Source organism: Homarus americanus, unplaced genomic scaffold (assembly GCF_018991925.1).
Source record: "Homarus americanus isolate GMGI-L3 unplaced genomic scaffold, GMGI_Hamer_2.0 scaffold25483, whole genome shotgun sequence".
Taxonomy (NCBI): domain Eukaryota; kingdom Metazoa; phylum Arthropoda; class Malacostraca; order Decapoda; family Nephropidae; genus Homarus; species Homarus americanus.
This window is the reverse complement of record NW_024726235.1, coordinates 4,532,012-4,550,852: the sequence shown is the minus strand read 5'-3', so window position 1 is coordinate 4,550,852 and position 18,841 is coordinate 4,532,012.

Here is an 18,841-nt window from a genome sequence, read left to right as displayed (position 1 = left end):
GTCGTTGAGGGCCACAGCGGAATTTACGTGAGGTCCTCCCGCACCTCCAGAGCAGACGGACGCTGATCCAATCACGCCTCTCCTCGGAAGAGAATTAGAGTCGTCGAAACTGTTCCGGCAATTTATGTCTTTTGTTCAGATCTCAGAACTTTATCCGTGTTGTTGGAGGCTCGCCGGGGGCACGTCTTAAGTGATTCCTTACTGCCTGGGTGAAGATAGAGAGTGTTGAGGCCCTTATAAGCTCGCGTTAAGCCGTGGTACTCGTGAACCACAGCTGCCTGCCACTACCATAGCGGGGCTCAACCTCCTAATAGTTTGATCAGACCGATTTGATTCTCCTTCAGGCTCAGAAAACTTTTCCAATTTCCGAGGATCGGTGTGGTAAGCACGAGGCCCTTCCCAGAGACGTCTCCCCGGCTGTGGCGCCTGGAGGATAAGAGCGCTGACCCTGGCCCTCTCTCTCCCTGACACACTTCATGCACTCAATGCCAAGTTTGGCCTGAGGCAGGTGGGCGGGGTAGAGGCCGGTGTGGCGTCGCTGGACACAGACCGGACTTGACAAAGTTTGTGTCCAGATATGGTGGTAGGGATGACTAGTGGTCCAGGAGGGGTGAGGGACCACCGTCAGAGGTGTATTAAGCCCTGAGTTTTTGAGGTGATTTCAGAAGTTTTAAAGGTGAGACGATACCGCTCTGGAAGCCTATCGCCATGTGTGTACTGGAGACATTAATAGTGTTTATGTGTGTACAGGAGACAATAATAGTGTTTATGTGTGTACACACACGTTCATATTACCACACAGCATACACACGTCCACACAGCACTACCACCACCACCACACAACCACACTCGTCCACAGCCAAGTGAACAGATACCTGTAAGATCCTGAGTTGAGTGTGAAAAACTCTATCACGGTGTTCGATCATCAGTTCTCTTTAAGATTAGTGGATCAGTGACCAGGGCCGCTCGGTGTCTGCAGGGAGGGAGGGAGGGAATGGAAGGGAGAGAAAGATAGGAATTAGGAGAGGGGGAGGGAAGGAGAGGGAGAGGGAAAGAAAGGAGGAAGGGTAAATAGTAGGGAGACAGAGGCTGGACTAGAGAGGGAGAGGAAGAGAGGGAGGAAGGGTATGAGTAAGAAGGGAGGTGAGAGGAGTAAGCTGGTGAGAGAAACACAGAGAGGGAAGGAGGAAGAGGAGGGAGAAGGAGGAGGAGGAGGAGGAGGAGATGGAGGAGGAGGAGGAGGAGGAGGAGGAGGAGAGATCCCACCACCCCCTCACCACAACGAGTGAGGGACACCGGCATCAAGTAGGTAATTCAGAGGCAAGTTTGGGTGTGTTTGACGGCTTGGCCCACCAGGCTCTGTGTTACACCTGCTCTGTGTTACACTCGCTCTGTGTTACACTCGCTCTGTGTCACGCCCGCTCTGTGTCACGCCCGCTCTATGTCACACCTGCTCTGTGTCACGCCCGCTCTATGTCACACCCGCTCTGTGTTCACACCCGTTCTGTGTCACACCCAGCCAAGCTCTGTGTCATACCCAGCCAGTACAATGATTCGACCTGTAGGAACTCAATCGACCAAACTGACTCGACCTGTAGGGACTTGTCGACCTCACTGACTCGACCTGTAGAGACTCATCGACCTAACTGACTCGACCTGTAGGGACTCATCGACCTAACTGACTCGACCTACTCTTACTTATTCCCGAGTGTGTGAGAATAATGGAATTTAAGAGATTCCCTTGAGCCCAGCGCACGATGATTACACCTTCTCTCCCTACTGCTGCTGAGGCCTGGAGGGCGGGAGGGAGGAGAGAAGGGAAGGAAGTGGGTTTAAGGGAGAGGGAGGATGGAGGTAAGGGAGGGAGAAAGGAAGGGAAGATGGTTAGAAGAGGAGGAAGGGAGGAAAAGGAATTAGAGAAACAGAAAGGGAGGGTGAGGTGATGGGAGGTAGAGGGAGGTAGGGAAGGAGGATGGAGGGTAAGGGAGGGAAGTAGGGAAGGAAGAAGGAAGGTATGGAAATAGAGGAAAGATAATGTGTAGGAGAGAGAGAGAGAGTCCACACCACAGTCCCTGGCCTCTATACCTCCAAACCACAGCCTCTGGCCTCCACACCTCCACACCACAGTCCCTGACCTCCATACCTCCACACCACCGTCCCTGGCCTCCACAACTCGCCCTCGTGCCATCCACTTTAACTTTCGCAGTTCTGAAGGGAAAATTGTTGGCTTACATTTAATATGAGTAAAATTAGATCAGCTATCTGGCGTGAGTTAGGTTCCAATACTCCAGTGTCGTAGATAAGGCTGCAGAAAATACTCCTGCTGGCGTATAAACGAGAGAAATTAGACGTTGTGTGGCCTGACAACCTACAGATACTTAATTAATCTCACATAAGAAGGAAATAACTTAGGATTAGCAAGAAATTGTGACTGCTTGGAAATACAGAAGTTTCCCCTTTAGTTTAAAAGAAAAAACGGAATTAAGCTCCCCCCTCCCGAAAAAAAAGTTCATCATTTTTCAGCAGGTAAAAACTAATCGCATTTTTCCACGAAGATATCAATGTTTGAGCAAATTGGTTGATGCTCTGAATATCGTCTCATCAAAATGCATAATCACACAAAACTTTCATAAAGATTAGTTAAGTGGTTTTGGAGAAGTGTTCCTAGAAAACTTTGTGGCTGAGAAGTTAAAAAATGAAGAAGAAAACGGGGTTAAATTATTAAGTTTTGGGAGAAACTTGATAAAACACGAAATTGACCCAAACTGTTAAAAACAAACCACGTGATCAAATTAACCTTATCAGTATGACATAAAATCGTTGTCTGGGGTTAAATTAACATCATTTAAGGAAACTAACACCCAGAGACAATTAAGATAAGGTTAAATGGCCAGTGGACGTAGAAAATAATACTAATAATAATTGATAAAAAAACAAATTGACTAAGGAAATCCAACGCCATTAAAATATTTATAACCAACAAAATATTCATAAAATAACTAACAACAAGAATAGTTTACATACAGTACTAGTAATAGGAAATAGTCTCAGTAAACCCCCTATAGACTATTCAGAAAAAGTAGAACTAGATAAAACGTAGAATTAGTAAATACTATTAATAGAGATCTCAGACTATTCCTAACAGATATCCTTAGACTATTCACAAAAAACTTTCCTCACGAAAGGTTATCCACAAAAGACTATCCCCAAAAGACTATCCACAGAGTATACTATCCACAAAAAAACTATCCTGAGAGTAGACTATCCCCAGAGAAGACTATCCACTATTGACTGTGATTTAGAAGGGAGGAAAAGAAGAGAAAATCGAGATATCAATTAAGTGAATGAGGAGGAACTTCCCCATCGGCAATAATGGGTGAGACGAGGTCGCTGTGAGAAGCCTGCCAGATGGGGGGTCACAAGCGCATTGTCTCAAGAAGGGAAAAGTGAGAGATTTTTTTCCTTTTTATCTTTCAAGAGGAAAAAACGTGATATTTTTTCCTTCTGTCTCTGTTTCTCAGTGTCTCTCAAGGAGGATAAAAATGAGATTTTTCCTTTCTTTTCTCTCAAAAGTGAAAAGGTGAGAGATTTTTCCTACTTATCTTTCAAGAAGAAATAATTTGAGATTCTTCCCTTCTTCTGTTTCTCAAGAGAGAAGAAAGTGAAAGATTCTTCTCAGCTTGCAATATTTCCTAAGTAGTTTTCAGATTGTGTGTGTGTGTGTGTGTGTGTGTGTGTGTGTGTGTGTGTGTGTGTGAGCTAAAATGTTTATAACCTGTGGTGTAATGGTCACCATTCTCGCCTCGCAAGCGAGCGGACTCGGGTTTGATCCTCGGGCAGGGTGAACTATGGGCAAGTTTCTTTACGCCATTTGCCTCTGTCTACCCAGCAGTAATTGGGCACCTGGATTTTAATCGATTTGCGGATCGCGTTCCGGGTAATGGTTAGCCGGTGCAGTTGGCGAGCTGTCCAGTCTTCTCGGACTATTCCTTGACACTGGGTCATGCAACTCGTTAACTTAGGGTGTGGTTGTTGTGTTGGCGACAGCTTCTACACCTTAAACAAATTCACGCCTAGGTGACCTTAGGGCCGGCCATCCATTATTATTATGTTATATATAACTACTAGTAATATGAAGTCGTTATTAAATTACTAATATATATCCTTAAGTAACATCGAATAGTATCCAAGTACAACAATAACCATCAAGTACACGTACAACAATAACCCTCAATACATTACGTACAACAACAACCCTCAATATCCGTACAACAATAACCCTCAATACATCACGTACAACAATAACCCTCAATACATCGTACAACAATAACCCTCAATACATCACGTACAACAATAACCCTCAATACATCTACAACAATAACCTCAATACATCACGTACAACAACAACCCTCAATACATCACGTACAACAATAACCTTCAATACATCACGTACAACAATAACCCTCAATACATCACGTACAACAACAACCCTCAATACATCACGTACAACAATAACCCTCAATACATCAGTACAACAATAACCTCAATACATCACGTACAACAATAACCTCAATACATCGTACAACAATAACCCTCAATACATCACGTACAACAATAACCCTCAATACATCACGTACAACAATAACCCTCAATACATCACATAACACCCTCAATACATCACGTACAACAACAACCCTCAATTCACATAAAACAATAACCCTCAATACATCAAGTTAACCAACCTTAAATACATCACGTACAACAATAACCCTCAATACATCGTACAACAATAACCCTCAATACATCACGTACAACAATAACCCTCAATACATCAGTACAACAATAACCCTCAATACATCACGTACAACAATAACCCTCAATACATCACGTACAACAACCCTCAATACATCGACAACAATAACCCAATTCCGTACAACAATAACCCTCAATACATCACATCAACAATAACCCTCAATACATCACGTACAACAATAACCTACATCACGTACAACAACAACCCTCAATACATCACGTACAACAACAACCCTCAATACATCACGTACAACAATAACCCTCAATACATCACGTACAACAATAACCCTCAATACATCACGTACAAAATAACCTCAATACATCACGTACAACAATAACCCTCAATACATCGTACAACAACCCTCAATCATCGTACAACAATAACCCTCAATACATCACGTACAACAACAACCCTCAATACATCGTACAACAATAACCCTCAATACATCACGTACAATAACAACCTCAATACATCACGTACAACAATAACCCTCAATACATCACGTACAACAATAACCTCAATACATCACGTACAACAATAACCCTCAATACATCGTACAACAATAACCCTCAACACATCACGTACAACAATAACCCTCAATACATCACGTACAACAATAACCCTCAATACATCACGTACAACAATAACCCTCAATACATCGTACAACAATAACCCTCAATACATCGTACAACAATAACCCTCAACACATCACACAACAATAACCTCAATACATCACGTACAACAATAACCCTCAATACATCACGTACAATAACCCTCAATACATCACGTAAACAATAACCCTCAATACATCACGTACAACAATAACCCTCAATACATCGTACAACAATGCCCTCAATACATCACGTACAACAATAACCTCAATACATCACGTACAACAATAACCCTCAATACATCACGTACAACAATAACCCTCAATACATCAGTACAACAATGACCTCAATACATCACGTACAACAATAACCTCAATACATCACGTACAACAATAACCCTCAATACATCACGTACAACAACCCTCAATACATCACGTACAACAATAACCCTCAAACATCGTACAACAATAACCTCAACATCGTACAACAATAACCTCAATACATCACGTACAACAATAACCCTCAATACATCACGTACAACAATAACCCTCAATACATCAAGTACAACAACAACCCTCAATACATCAAGTACAACAATACACCTTCACCTGTATCGTGATTCACATGGTCATCCCGTTGATTGAGTTTACCTGAGTGGAAAACCAGGTGAGGTCCTTCTCTCTGCTGTACCTGTTAAGCCTCAAAGGACACGACTACCATCCCCGAGCCAGGAGAGGGAGGAGAGGATGGCTCAGCAGACACCCAGCGTATAGCAGAGGAAAGAAGAGAGAGTCAGACAGAAAGAGAAAGAAAGAAAGAAAGAAAGAAAGAAAAGAGAGAAGAGAGGTCAATAGGTCATACACTCTGAACTTTGGCCTGGGGTCATGTTATATTCAATGGCTCCTCCACTAGTTTGTACAGGAACCTGGAAACATTTAACACTTTGACCTGACTCGTAGTTCACAAATAGCTTTACCTGGCTCGGTTAGTTTAAGTCAGGTTAGGTCAGATCAAGTCACATCATCACCAATTCATTACCGCAAGCCAGGTCAGGTTAGGTTAGGTCAGTTCAGGTCAAGTCAGTCAGCTCAGGTCAGGTTTAGTTAGGTTTGGTCACGTCAGATTAGATCAGATCAGGTCAAGTCACATCTCCACCAACTCATTACCTCAACCCCTATATCGATAACTGCAATCAAGGTCAGTTTATATCAAGCCAGGTCATTACAGGTCAAGTCAGGTCACATTCACCAATATCCTATAACCTCAACCAAAAAAATAAAAAATTAACCACCTTATCGTTATTATCCTTCTGTAATTAACCTCGACTTACCTCTCGTTCATCTTTTATTAATTAACCAACTTGTGTCGTTAATCAGGTGTGTTGTCGTTAATTGGTGATTTAGAAGGTAATATCTCTGTGGTAGTGGTGGTAAGGTGGTGGTGGTGGTTGTGGGCGCTGTGATTGTGTTGTGGTGGTGTTGGTAGTGGTAGGAGGTGTGACTGTGGTAGAGTGGTATGGTGTGGTGGTGGTGGTGTGGTGGGACTGTGGCGGTGGGTGGGTAGATGGATGGATAGATACACGAGAGAGAGAGAGACATAGATCAAGGACGAGACACAGTAAACCTACCCTGTTACTTCTCTCTCTCTCTCTCTCTCTCTACTTGTATATCTGACTCACTTCTAAAGAGTAAACCACTCGTACATAACCCAGTGTACGTAGGGAGGATGGGGCTTATAAATTACACCAGAACCACGGACAGACGGACGACGTACAATACCACGGACGAAAAAGAAACATTAGGTTGAAAATATCTACAAACACACACACACACACACACACACACACACACACACACACACACACACAAGGGAAGACCTGTACTACAAGATCTTGGTCATGGAAACCAACCAACATCCGTCCAACAGCGACACGGAACCAACATTACGGCGGAAGGGAGAGAGTAATTAACGCCCTCAAGTTCGTAATAGGATGAGATAATGTGTGTGTGTGTGTGTGTGTGTGTGTATAATAGTTTGGACTTTATGTGTACGGTGGTGTGGGTTAGGTTAGGTTACAGAAGAACATAAGAAAATAAGGAGTCTGCAATAGGCTGGTTGGCCTGTGCCTGGCAGCTCCTGTCGGAGTTACTACCACTCTCTATCATCCATGAATCAGTCCAGCTCCTTTTGAAACTTTCCAGAGTTCCGCACTTACTACAAAGTTGCTAAGCTTGTTCCACTCGTCCATCACCCTATTTGTGAACCAGTTTCTTCCTATCTCCTCCTAAACCTAAACTTATCAACTTAAATCCGTTGCTCCGGTCCTATCCTGCTCGGATAATATAAGAACTTTATCTATATCCCCTTTATTGATTCCTTTCACCCACTTAAATACTTCTATCATATCTCCCCGCACTCTTCGTCTTTCTAGGGAATGCAAGTTAAGTTTCTTTAACCTATCCTGATATGGAAGGTTTCAAAGTCCCGGAATCATTTTCGTCATTTTCGACATTTGAGCCGTATTTTTAGTTTTCTTCCTTTTGGTCACTGGTTCAGAACCCTACTAGTTCAGAATGGCTATTAGTCCGGAATGGCTACTAGTTCGTGATGGCTACTTGTCCGTAAAGGCTACTAGTCCGGAAAGGCTACTAGTCCGGAAAGGCTACTAATCAGAAAGGCTACTAGTCCGGAAAGGCTACTAGTCCGAAGGCTACTAATGAAGGCTACTAGTCCGTAAAGGCTACTAGTCCGGAAATAGTCCTCACGAACTCGACACACTCCACATCGCCCCATCGTTAGTAGATTTCCTCAAACGTGATGGTCAGGGGATGTCATGGGGGGGGAAGGAAAGTACAGCACGACCCAACAAGAATAATGAGCCACCTAACAACACACCACCAGCTGCCAGATGGTATTAGAGCCACAGGGACATGCTCACGCTTGGAGGCAGTGCGTCATTGTCGACTCATTAACGCTCCCCCTCCGCCCCCTACACACACACCCACACTACCCCCACCCACACATACAACCCACAAACGCATACATACATACATAACATACATACATCCACAGGTATGTATGCAGGTCATGAGGTAGTCGTATCAGCCACCTTAACTTACAGGAGAAGGATCTAAGTCCTGACAACTTTTTGCTTCTTAGATAGTCCAGCTCCTTCTTCCATCTCGCCCTCTCATCTCTGCTTCTCCCATTCCCCATTCTCCTCTGTCTCTCCATCTCCCTTCCGTTTCTATCTCTCTGTCTCTCTCCCTCACGACACCTATCTCACGGAGGGTGACCCATTTGAGTGAATGTTGGTAGTCGTCTGTCATGATTATACTCACCCCACTGCCCTCCCGCCCTACTGTCTCCCCTGCCCTCCTGCCCCTCGTCTCCCGCCCCCACTGTCTCCTCCTGCCCTACTGTCTCCCCGCCCTACTGTCTCCTCCCACCCCACTGTCTCCTGCCCACTGTCTCCTCCCACCACTGTCTCCCTGCCCCACTGTTCTTCCCTCCCTCCCTACTGCCCTCCCGCCCCACCTCACCCCACCGTCTCCGCCCCACTGTCCTCCCGCCCTACTCTCTCCTCCCACCTGTCTCCCGCCCCACTGTCTCCACCCCACTGTTCACCCTCCCACCCACTGTCTCTAAAACTATATAGGACAACAGACGTAAACAACAGCCAGACACAGACAACAGACGTAACAACAGCCAGGACACAGACAACAGACGTAAACAACAGCCAGGACACAGACAACAGGAGGAACAACAGCCAGACACAAACAACAGACGAAACAACAGCCAGGACAGACAACAGACGTAAACAACAGCCAGGACACAGACAACAGACGTAAACAACAGCCAGACACAGACAACAGATAAACAACAGCCAGGACACAGACAACAGACGTAAACAACAGCCAGACACAGACAACAGATGTAAACAACAGCCAGGACACAGACAACAGACGTAAACAACAGCCAGGACACAGACAACAGACGTAAACAACAGCCGACACACAAGGCCCCCAACAAAGAAGGATTTATTATCAGTCTCCCGAGTTGTATCTCAATAAATTCGGTGGTTTTGGTGGAGGAAGAGACACCACGGTAACTAATGTGACCCTGGGGAGATTACCACCCTGGGGAGATTACCACCTTGGGGAGATTACCACCCTGGGGAGATTACCACCCTGGGAGATAAGAACACTGGGGAGATTACCACCTAGATTACCACCCTGGGAGATTACCACCTTGGGAGATTGCCACCTTGGAGAGTACCACCCTGGGGAGATTACGCCCGAGATTAACACCTTGGGAGATTACCACCAGAGTACACCGGGAGATTACCCCCTGGGGAGATTACCACCTTGGAGATTACCTTGGGAGAGTACACCCGGGAGATTACCACCCTGGGGAGATTACCACCCTGGGGAGATTACCACCTGGGAGATTCCACCTGGGAGATTACCACTGGGAGATTACCACCTTGGGAGATTACCTGGGAGATTACCACCTGGGAGATAAAACCTGAGGAGATAAGAATCCTGGGGAGACTACCACCGCGGGGAGATAAGAACCCTGGGGAGACTACCACCGTGGGGAGATTACTTTTGGGGAGATAATTACCCTGAGAGAATAATTATCCTTGGGAGGAAAGAACCCTGGGAAGACTACCACCCTAGGTTAGGTTAGTTAGCATTGGGTTAAGTTCTTCTGGCTGAGGCTGGGAGAGGTGCTGAGGAGGGGGGGTCAATCTTCAGGTGAGTCTAATTTCCTATCCTGATATGTCGTTATATTTCCCAGGATGAACGAGAACAGGAAGCACCTAACTTGTCAGCTGGAGTGAAGACGATTCCAATCACAGACAGAAATTGCAGTCAGATTCACTTTGGATATATTGAAGAGATATATTCTCTTCACTTTCAAACCTATATCCTTCCTCCCTCCATACCCACTCTCCTCCCTCCTCCTTCCACGCTACCACTTGAATATCGCCAAACAAGGAGGGCCACACACACACACACACACACACACACACACACACACACACACACACACACACACACACACACCTGTATCAGTTGAAAGTTACGACCTCGTATTCATTGTAAACTGACCGACACATATTGGTTATTTTACCATTGTGTTCAAGAGGCCGACCTTCTGCTTATCCATCTCTGTTGACTTCTACGCCCCTGACAAAGACCCAAACGACACTCATCTGTTTTGCTTACATACACCCACACACCCACACACACACACACACAACAGCTACGAAATTGTCAAACCCGTGAATTAAATATTGCTCTTTTCCGTCCGTCCCTAGCTAATCCTAACCTAACCAAAGCTGTCATTCTGGTGCGATTTATTTTAGTTTTATACCATCAGCCATTCGGAGGAGGGGGATGAGGAAGGAGGAGGGAGTGATGGAGGGATGGATGGAGGAGGAGGAGGATGATATACCTACACACACACACACACATCTATATACCCTGAAACGACACACTCCCTCCCCCACACACACAACATCCCTTATAGTTCCCGCTGTGGTTGCTGTATTTTACTGTACCTCCTGCTGTGGTTGCTGTATTTTACTGTACCTCCTGCTGTGGTTGCTGTATTTTACTGTACCTCCTGCTGTGGTTGCTGTAGTTTACTGTACCTCCTGCTGTGGTTGCTGTATTTTACTGTACCTCCTGCTGTGGTTGCTGTATTTACTGTACCTCCTGATGTGGTTGCTGTATTTTATGTACCTCCCGCTGTGGTTGCTGTATTTTACTGTACCTCCTGCTGTGGTTGCTGTATTTTATTGTACCTCCTGCTGTGGTTGCTGTAGTTTACTGTACCTCCCGCTGTGGTTGCTGTATTTTACTGTACCTCCTGCTGTGGTTGCCATGACGACCAGAAACTCATATTATGTAAACAAATCGAGAAGTAAATAAAAGCATTGCGTCTCCATCTGTAATAACACCTCAATCATTCAGATGTATGCCGTCAGCCTTCCTGAATCTGTGAAACATTTTTGTGTGATTGAATTGCGTATCTCATTCTCCCCCGTCTTCCCTCCATTTCACCTTACTTTTCCCCTCACACACACACACTCCCCCTCACCTCCCCTCTCCTGTTATCTGAATTTTCCCTCCTTATTCCTTCACATTTGCCTCCTTTCTCTCACCCTTACTCTCCCTTCTCTTATCCTCACTCTCCTCTCCTCTATTCACTACCCCCATCCTCTCCCACTCTTCAGGCGATATAATAATAATAATAATAATAATAATAATAATAATAATAATAATGAAAAACAAACAACAACAACATCAATAACAACAATAATATCAACAACAACAACAATAATATCAACAACACCAACAACAATAACAAAATAACAACATCAATAACATCAACAATAACCTCAATAACAACAGCTGCCTCTCACACTATGCCTCTCAGCCTGTGTCGAGTTAATTCCCATCATCTACACTGCCTCTCTCCCAGTCATCAGGCTCATTTACATACACAAACGCACCCTGATTAAGTACAAATGAATGAATCCGTTGTATCCTGGATGAATATTAGGTATGAGGGAGAGAGGAGAGGGAGAGGGGAGGGAAGGGGGGAGGGAGGGGAGGGAGGGAGGGAGTGAGGGGAGGGAGGGTGAGGAGGAAGGGAGGGAGGGAAGGGAGGGAGGGGAGAGGGGAGGAGAGAGGGAGAAGGGAGGAAGGAGGAAGGGAGGGGAGGGAAGGAGAGAGGGAGGGAAGGAGGGAGGAGGGGTGAGGGAGGGAAGGGAGGGAGGGAGAGGGGTGGGAGTGGAGAGAGGGAGAAGGTAGTGAAGGAGGGGAGGGGAGGGAGGGAGGGAGAGGGTGAGTGAGGGATGGAGGGAGGGGAGAGGAGGGGGGGAGGGAGAGGGGTGAGGGAGAGAGGGGAGAAGGGAGTGGAAGGAGGGAGGGAGGGGAGGGAGAGGGGTGAGGAGGGAGGGAGGTGAGGGAGGGAAGGAGGAGAGGGTGAGTGAGAGAGGGAGGGGAGTGAAGGAGGGAGGGGAGGGAGGAGGAAGGGAGGGAGAGGAGAGAGGGGAGGGAGGGGAGGAGAGAGGAGGGAGGGTGAGGGAGGGAAGGAGGAGAGGGTGAGTGAGAGAGAGGGAGAAGGAGGAAGGAGGTGGGAGGGAGGGAGAGGGTGATTGAGGAAGGGAGGGAGGGAGAGGGATGGAAGGAGGGAGAGGGTGAGGAGAGAGGGAGAAGGGAGGAAGGAGGGAGGGAGGGAGGGAGGAGGAGGGAAGGAGGGAGAGGGTGAGTGAGGGAGGGAAGGAGGGAGAGGTGGAGGAGGGAGGGAGGGAGGGAAGGAGGGAGGTGGAGGGAGAGAGGGAGGGAGGAAGGAGGGAGGGAGGAGGGAGGGAGGGAGGGAGAGGGTGTGAGGAAGGGAGGGAGGAGAGGGGAGAGAGAGAGTCACCACTTAAACACCTAACATGGCCCTTAAACCCCTGATATGACCCTTTAAACCCCTGAGATGACCCCTTAACACACAGTATATCAACACCTTAAGATCGATAAGTTTTAAAAGAATTTACTCAAATTTGTTAAAACTTTTGTAAGTCTCCCAGATCTTATAAGTGGTCTTCAAGGCTACTTACACAGACTTCAGTAATGCTCCAGACGTCACTTAATGCTCCAGGCCTCAGTTAACGCTCCAGGCCTCAGTTAACGCTCCAGGCCTTAGATAATGCTCCTGACCTTTGTTAATGCACCAGACTTTAGTTAATGCTCTCGATCTCAGATAACGCTCAGACCTCTGTTAAACCTCCAGACCTTGACTAACGCTCCAGATTTCGAATAATGCTCCAGATCCAAGTTAACGTCTCAGACCTCGGTTAATGCTCCAGACCTCGGTTAATGCTCCAGACCTCGGTTAATGCTCCAGACCTCGGTTAATATTCCAGACCTTAGTTAATGCTCCGGATCCTACTTAATGCTCCAGACCCCGATTAATGCTCCAGACCCCAGTAAGGCCCTGGTGACCTCCTAACTCATCATTCAGGGCAGGAGAAGTTGTCGCAAAGTTGGAACAAGTAATAAATTGTTGTGAGTCCTGTCACACTCCTTACCTCCCTCTGTCTTCCCTCCCCCATTTTCTCCTCTCTATCTTCCTCCCTCCTCCCCTTGTCTTGTCTCTTCCATCTCCCCCACTCCTCCTCTGACTTTTCTCTCTCTCCATCTTCCTTCCTTCTCCCCTCCCTCCCACCTCTACTGCTTATTCTTCTTCGCTCCTCCACCCTATCACCTCTTTTCCCTCCTCCCTCCCTCCTTCCTTTCCTTCCTCCATCTTCTTCTGTCCCTTACGACTCTTCCTTTCCTCCTTCCTCTGCTTCTTCGTTCCACTTGCCTTCTTTACTTCCTTCTTCTTTCCTTCATTTCATTCTCATTTAAGCTCCCTGTATGCCCCCTTCTTAATCATTCTCTCTCTCTCTCTCTAATCCCTTTTTCTCATATCGTCTTCTTCCCTCCATCGTCATTTCTCTTTCTCCACCTGCATAATCACCGCTCTTAATTCTCTCTCTCTCTCTTCTCTCTCTCTCTCTCTCTCTCTCCCCTCTGTTATGCTAAATCAAAACAAGTCATAAAGTTCTGGCAACATTCCCTGACAACATGTTTGGTACTTGTACTGAGAGTTGAAGTTGATTTTTTTATTTTTGGGTGGGTATTGGTGATGACCTATGACCTTGACCTGTGGCTTTGACTCTTGTTTGTGTGTGTGTGTGTGTGTGTGTGTGTGTGTGTGTGTGTGTGTGTGTGTGTGTGTGTGTGTGTGTCAAATTTGTTGATGGTATAATTATGGAATTTCTTACTTTTAATAGTATCTGTTATCACACACACACACACACACACACACACACACACACACACACACACACACACACACACACACACACACACACACACACACACACACACGGCAATTTAAAACAAAGAAGAGAACCCAAGGAATAGGTGATAAACATAATAAAATAATCAAATAATAATATAAGGAAAAAAAAAAAAGATATGGCCCCTAGGAAGTGTTGACAGGATAACGGACGATGTTTTATAGAGAAACAAGAGTGATGACGGAAATAGATAAAGAGGAGATAAAGAGGAGGATAAAGAGGAGATGATAGACCGTAAGGCCTTATTGGTGATAAAAGATGATATGAGGAGGAGAGGGAAGAGGAGGGTGAAGGAGGAGGAGGAGAGGAGGAGGAGAAGAGAAGGAGAAGAAGGAGAAGAGAAGGAAGAGAAGGAGGTAGATACATAGTCAACTTCCTCCAGCATGATAAAGGTGAAGGCGATCATAGAGAGGGAGAAAAGTTGTAAGTGGAGGATTACAGGGAGAGCAACGAGAATTATGGAGGGAGGGAGGGAGGGAAGGAGGGATGGGGGGGAGGAGGGGAAGGAGGGAAGGAGGGGAGGGAGGGGGGAGGGAGGGAAGGAGGGAGGGAGGGAAGGAGGGAGGGAGGAAGGAGGAGGATGGAGGGGGGAGGAAGGGGAAGGAGGGAGGAGGGAAGGAGGGAGGGATGGAGGGAGGGAGGGAAGGGGGAAGGAGGGAGGAGGGAAGGGAGGGAGGGATGGAGGGAGGGAGGGAAGGGGGGAAGGGGGAGGAGGAAGGAGAGGTGGAAGGGAGGAAGCAAGGATAAAGAGTAAAGAGAGAAGGAATGAAGGAAGGATGAAGGGAGGGAGGAAGGGAGGGAGTCATTTTATCTCCCTGGCAATGATTGAGAAAAAGACTCTTGACGAAGTGAAAATAACAGAGAGATGATATCACCAGGTTCCATAGATGTTTACTTCAGACAGACAGACAGACGGATAGACTGACAGACAGACAGAGACAAACATGGTAGCAGCAGGTGTGTGTGTGTGTGTGTGTGTGTGTGTGTGTGTGTGTGTGTGTGTATAGGTCACGGCCTCACACCCACCGTCATGAATAACACACACACACACACACATGACCTCACACTCAACCTTGACCTCTGACCTATTTTAAAGTCTCGGATTCACAACAGGTAAATGGATCCTAAAATCAGATCCGAAACTTCGAGACAACGAAACCACGTCTAGAAGTTTTGGAATCTAAATATCCTAATACTGTATTGTACAAGGAGTTTATTTATCTATTATTAAGCCCAACAAAATGTACATACGGATAATATTGTGTGGGTTAGGTTAGGTTAGGTTATTCAGGAGTTTAAGAGGGGCGAGAGATCAGTGGTGGGTGACCTTCCGAACTAAATTACTGTGACCCCAGAAATCAGGTCAAGTCAGCCCACTTACTTGTCCCCTCGTCTGACCTTTAACTCTCCCCTCCCAGGACTCAGGTTAGGTCATTTATATTGCTATTTTCCTCTGCAATGACCTTTGGCCTATCCAACAGAACTTGAGGTTAGGTTAGGTTAGGTTAGGTTAGGTTAGGTTAGGTTAGGTTAGGTTGACTGAGTGATATTACTTTAACCATTTCTGGTCGTTCCACAAGGTCAATTGAAGGTCATCATATTACCATCCATTTCCCGACATGTACGAGGTCAGGTCAGGTCAGGTTAGGTCATTTTACGGTCATTATCATCTAAATACGAGTTTAATCTCAAGTGGCAGGAGATCTCAGAGGATAAAAAGGCATTCTGATTGTAAACAAACACGAAATATTTATGTCAATGGAGAATGTGCAGAGAGTTCCATAGGGGTGAGGGAGATTGTTCCAGGGTGGTGGGGTGAGGAGAGAGGTTATTCCATAGGGGTGAGGAAGATTGTTCAGGAGAGTGTTATTTGTACCAGGAAGGAGGCACCGTGATGGTTGTTTATTCAGCATTAAGTAAATGATTTTAGAAAGAGTCCATAGCCTCTACTTCCAGCGTGTGTAAAGAGAGGGAGAGGAAGAGATAAAGAGAGGGAGAAAGGGACAGAGAAAAAGAGGGATAGGAGAGAAAGAGGAAGAGAGAAAGAGGAGGAAGGAGAGAGAAAGAGAGAGAGTAATTCAGAATATAGTGGCTATAGGTATAAAGGGCGTGGCCGGCTATTACACTGGTTAGCCTCGGGTTTTTTTTTGCCGCGTCACGATGACTCAGCACATTTGTTGATTGTGGGGTGCGGAGTTCACCATTTTCTCCGGGGTTTAATCTGAGGGGGGGGGGGGGGGGGGGGGGGGGGGGGAGATCTGGCAGTGGAGAGACGTGTAAGTTCAACTCGATTACCTTACTTTATGTGATTGCCAGACGCAGGGGAACATTCTCACGCACAAACACATACAAATTAGTCGAATGAACCACCAGAAACGGAAAACAAATATTCAAATTAAAAAAACAAACAAAAAAAAACACATGCAGTCGATCACAAGTAAACACAAACAAATATATTAAGTAAATTTACACATACAGAAACACACACACACACACACACACACACACACACACGTTACACACAAACAATTCACTATATGTGTTCGTGTTCTCATCTTTTATTTGTTATTATCGTAGAGAACTTTGGTAAGGTCAGTAGAGAACATGGTCAGGTCAGGTCAGGTCAGGTCAGGTCATAGGGTCAGTATTTATCAAGGTGTAGGGAGATATTACCAGTTCAGTCCGCCTCATCCGTCAACGTCAACCACAACAAAGACACTCTCGCCTCCACCTTAACCCTGGATGACCTGAATGGATGACCTGAATGGATGGCCCGCACGGATGACCCGGTGGATGATTTAAGTGGGTGACCTGGTGGGTGACCTAATTAGATGACTTAAGTGAATGACCTGGAGGATGATTTAAACGGGTGACCTTCTTCATCCACTGCTGCAACCTTCACCTGTACCTTTTTTTGTTCAATCACGTTCATTATTCATTGTTCACTTCCCTCAATCACTCACACACACACACACACTCAATCTATCACCTTCCTTTACTCAATCTATCACCTTCCTTCACTCAATCTATCACCTTCCTGCACTCAATCTATCACCTTCTTTCACTCAATCTATCACCTTCTTGCACTCAATCTATCACCTTCCTTCACTCAATCTATCACCTTCCTTCACTCAATCTATCACCTTCTTTCACTCAATCTATCACCTTCCTTCACTCAATCTATCACCTTCCTTCACTCAATCTATCACCTTCCTTCACTCAATCTATCACCTTCCTTCACTCAATCTATCACCTTCCTGCACTCAATCTATCACCTTCCTGCACTCAATCTATCACCTTCCTTCACTCAATCTATCACCTTCCTGCACTCAATCTATCAGCTTCCCTCACTTGGTAATGTGCGGTGGAATGAGACCACAGCCTGGCGACCTGTGAGGATTGGCTGCCGTACCCATATGACCTGTGAGGGGCAGGGGGTGGGAGGGGGGATGAGGCAGGATTGAACAGGAGAGAGGAGGAGGGGCAGGTGGGGGAAGGAAGAATTGGAGGGGAGGTGTAGGAGGGAAGAAGGAAGAGGAGGGAGGGTAGAGAAAGGAAAAGAGGCTAGGGGAGAGGTAAGAAGGAGGAGGAGAAGGAGCAAATGAGACAAGGAAACGAGGAGAAGCGGTAGGAGGAGAGGGAGAGGAAGGGGAGGCAACCAACTCAATTCACCTGAGTCACTTTGAGCCGCGGTTTTTTGTTTTGTTTTTGTTTTTGCTGCTTTATTAAAATTTCCCCCACCCCCCACAGCCTTAAAAGAAGCATGCCAAGTTCATGCTACTGTTATGTCTCACGAGTTAAAGGCGTAGAAGCCTGAAGAGTCAATGGTTTGTGTCTAAGCAAGTTATTGGAAGCTCCAACAACTTGTCCCTGAATATGAATTCGCAACTTTCGATTTACAGCAGGTACTTACATTGCTGCTAGGCAAACAGGGACCAAGGGAGGCTGGGAAGTGTGTCCGAACAACTTTCCACCGGCCCGGGAATCGAACCCGTGACATCTCGCTTGCGAGGCAAGAGCGATACCGTTCTACCAACCGGCGCGTTTCCCTCCGACAAGGCGCAGATACAATGACCTCGGTGACCTTAGAGGGAAGAAACATATTTAGAGGGTCAAAGTTCACCAGCAGGAGGACACACACACACACACACAAACCTGATAAATAACCCCTCAAGATCAGGTAAGGTATCTCCATAATGTTCCACAATTTATCGGTAAGAATCCCAGGTGAATTTTACTATTACAACATTAAGTAAATTTTCAAAAGTATTGGTTCATAATTATTCATCAGCCGAGACTTAAGAGTAATGATAAGAATTACTCTTTTTGTTTTAATTAATGTAAGTCCCAAATTCCAGGGTTATCCAGATGTCAATACCCAATGGGGGAGCTCGAAATTAATGACGTCATCATTACGATATGCAAAACCAATAGGAAGAACGATTCGTCACGGACACATAACACCGATGAGAGGCCTGAGTACCCTACCGTCCACGACTGTTT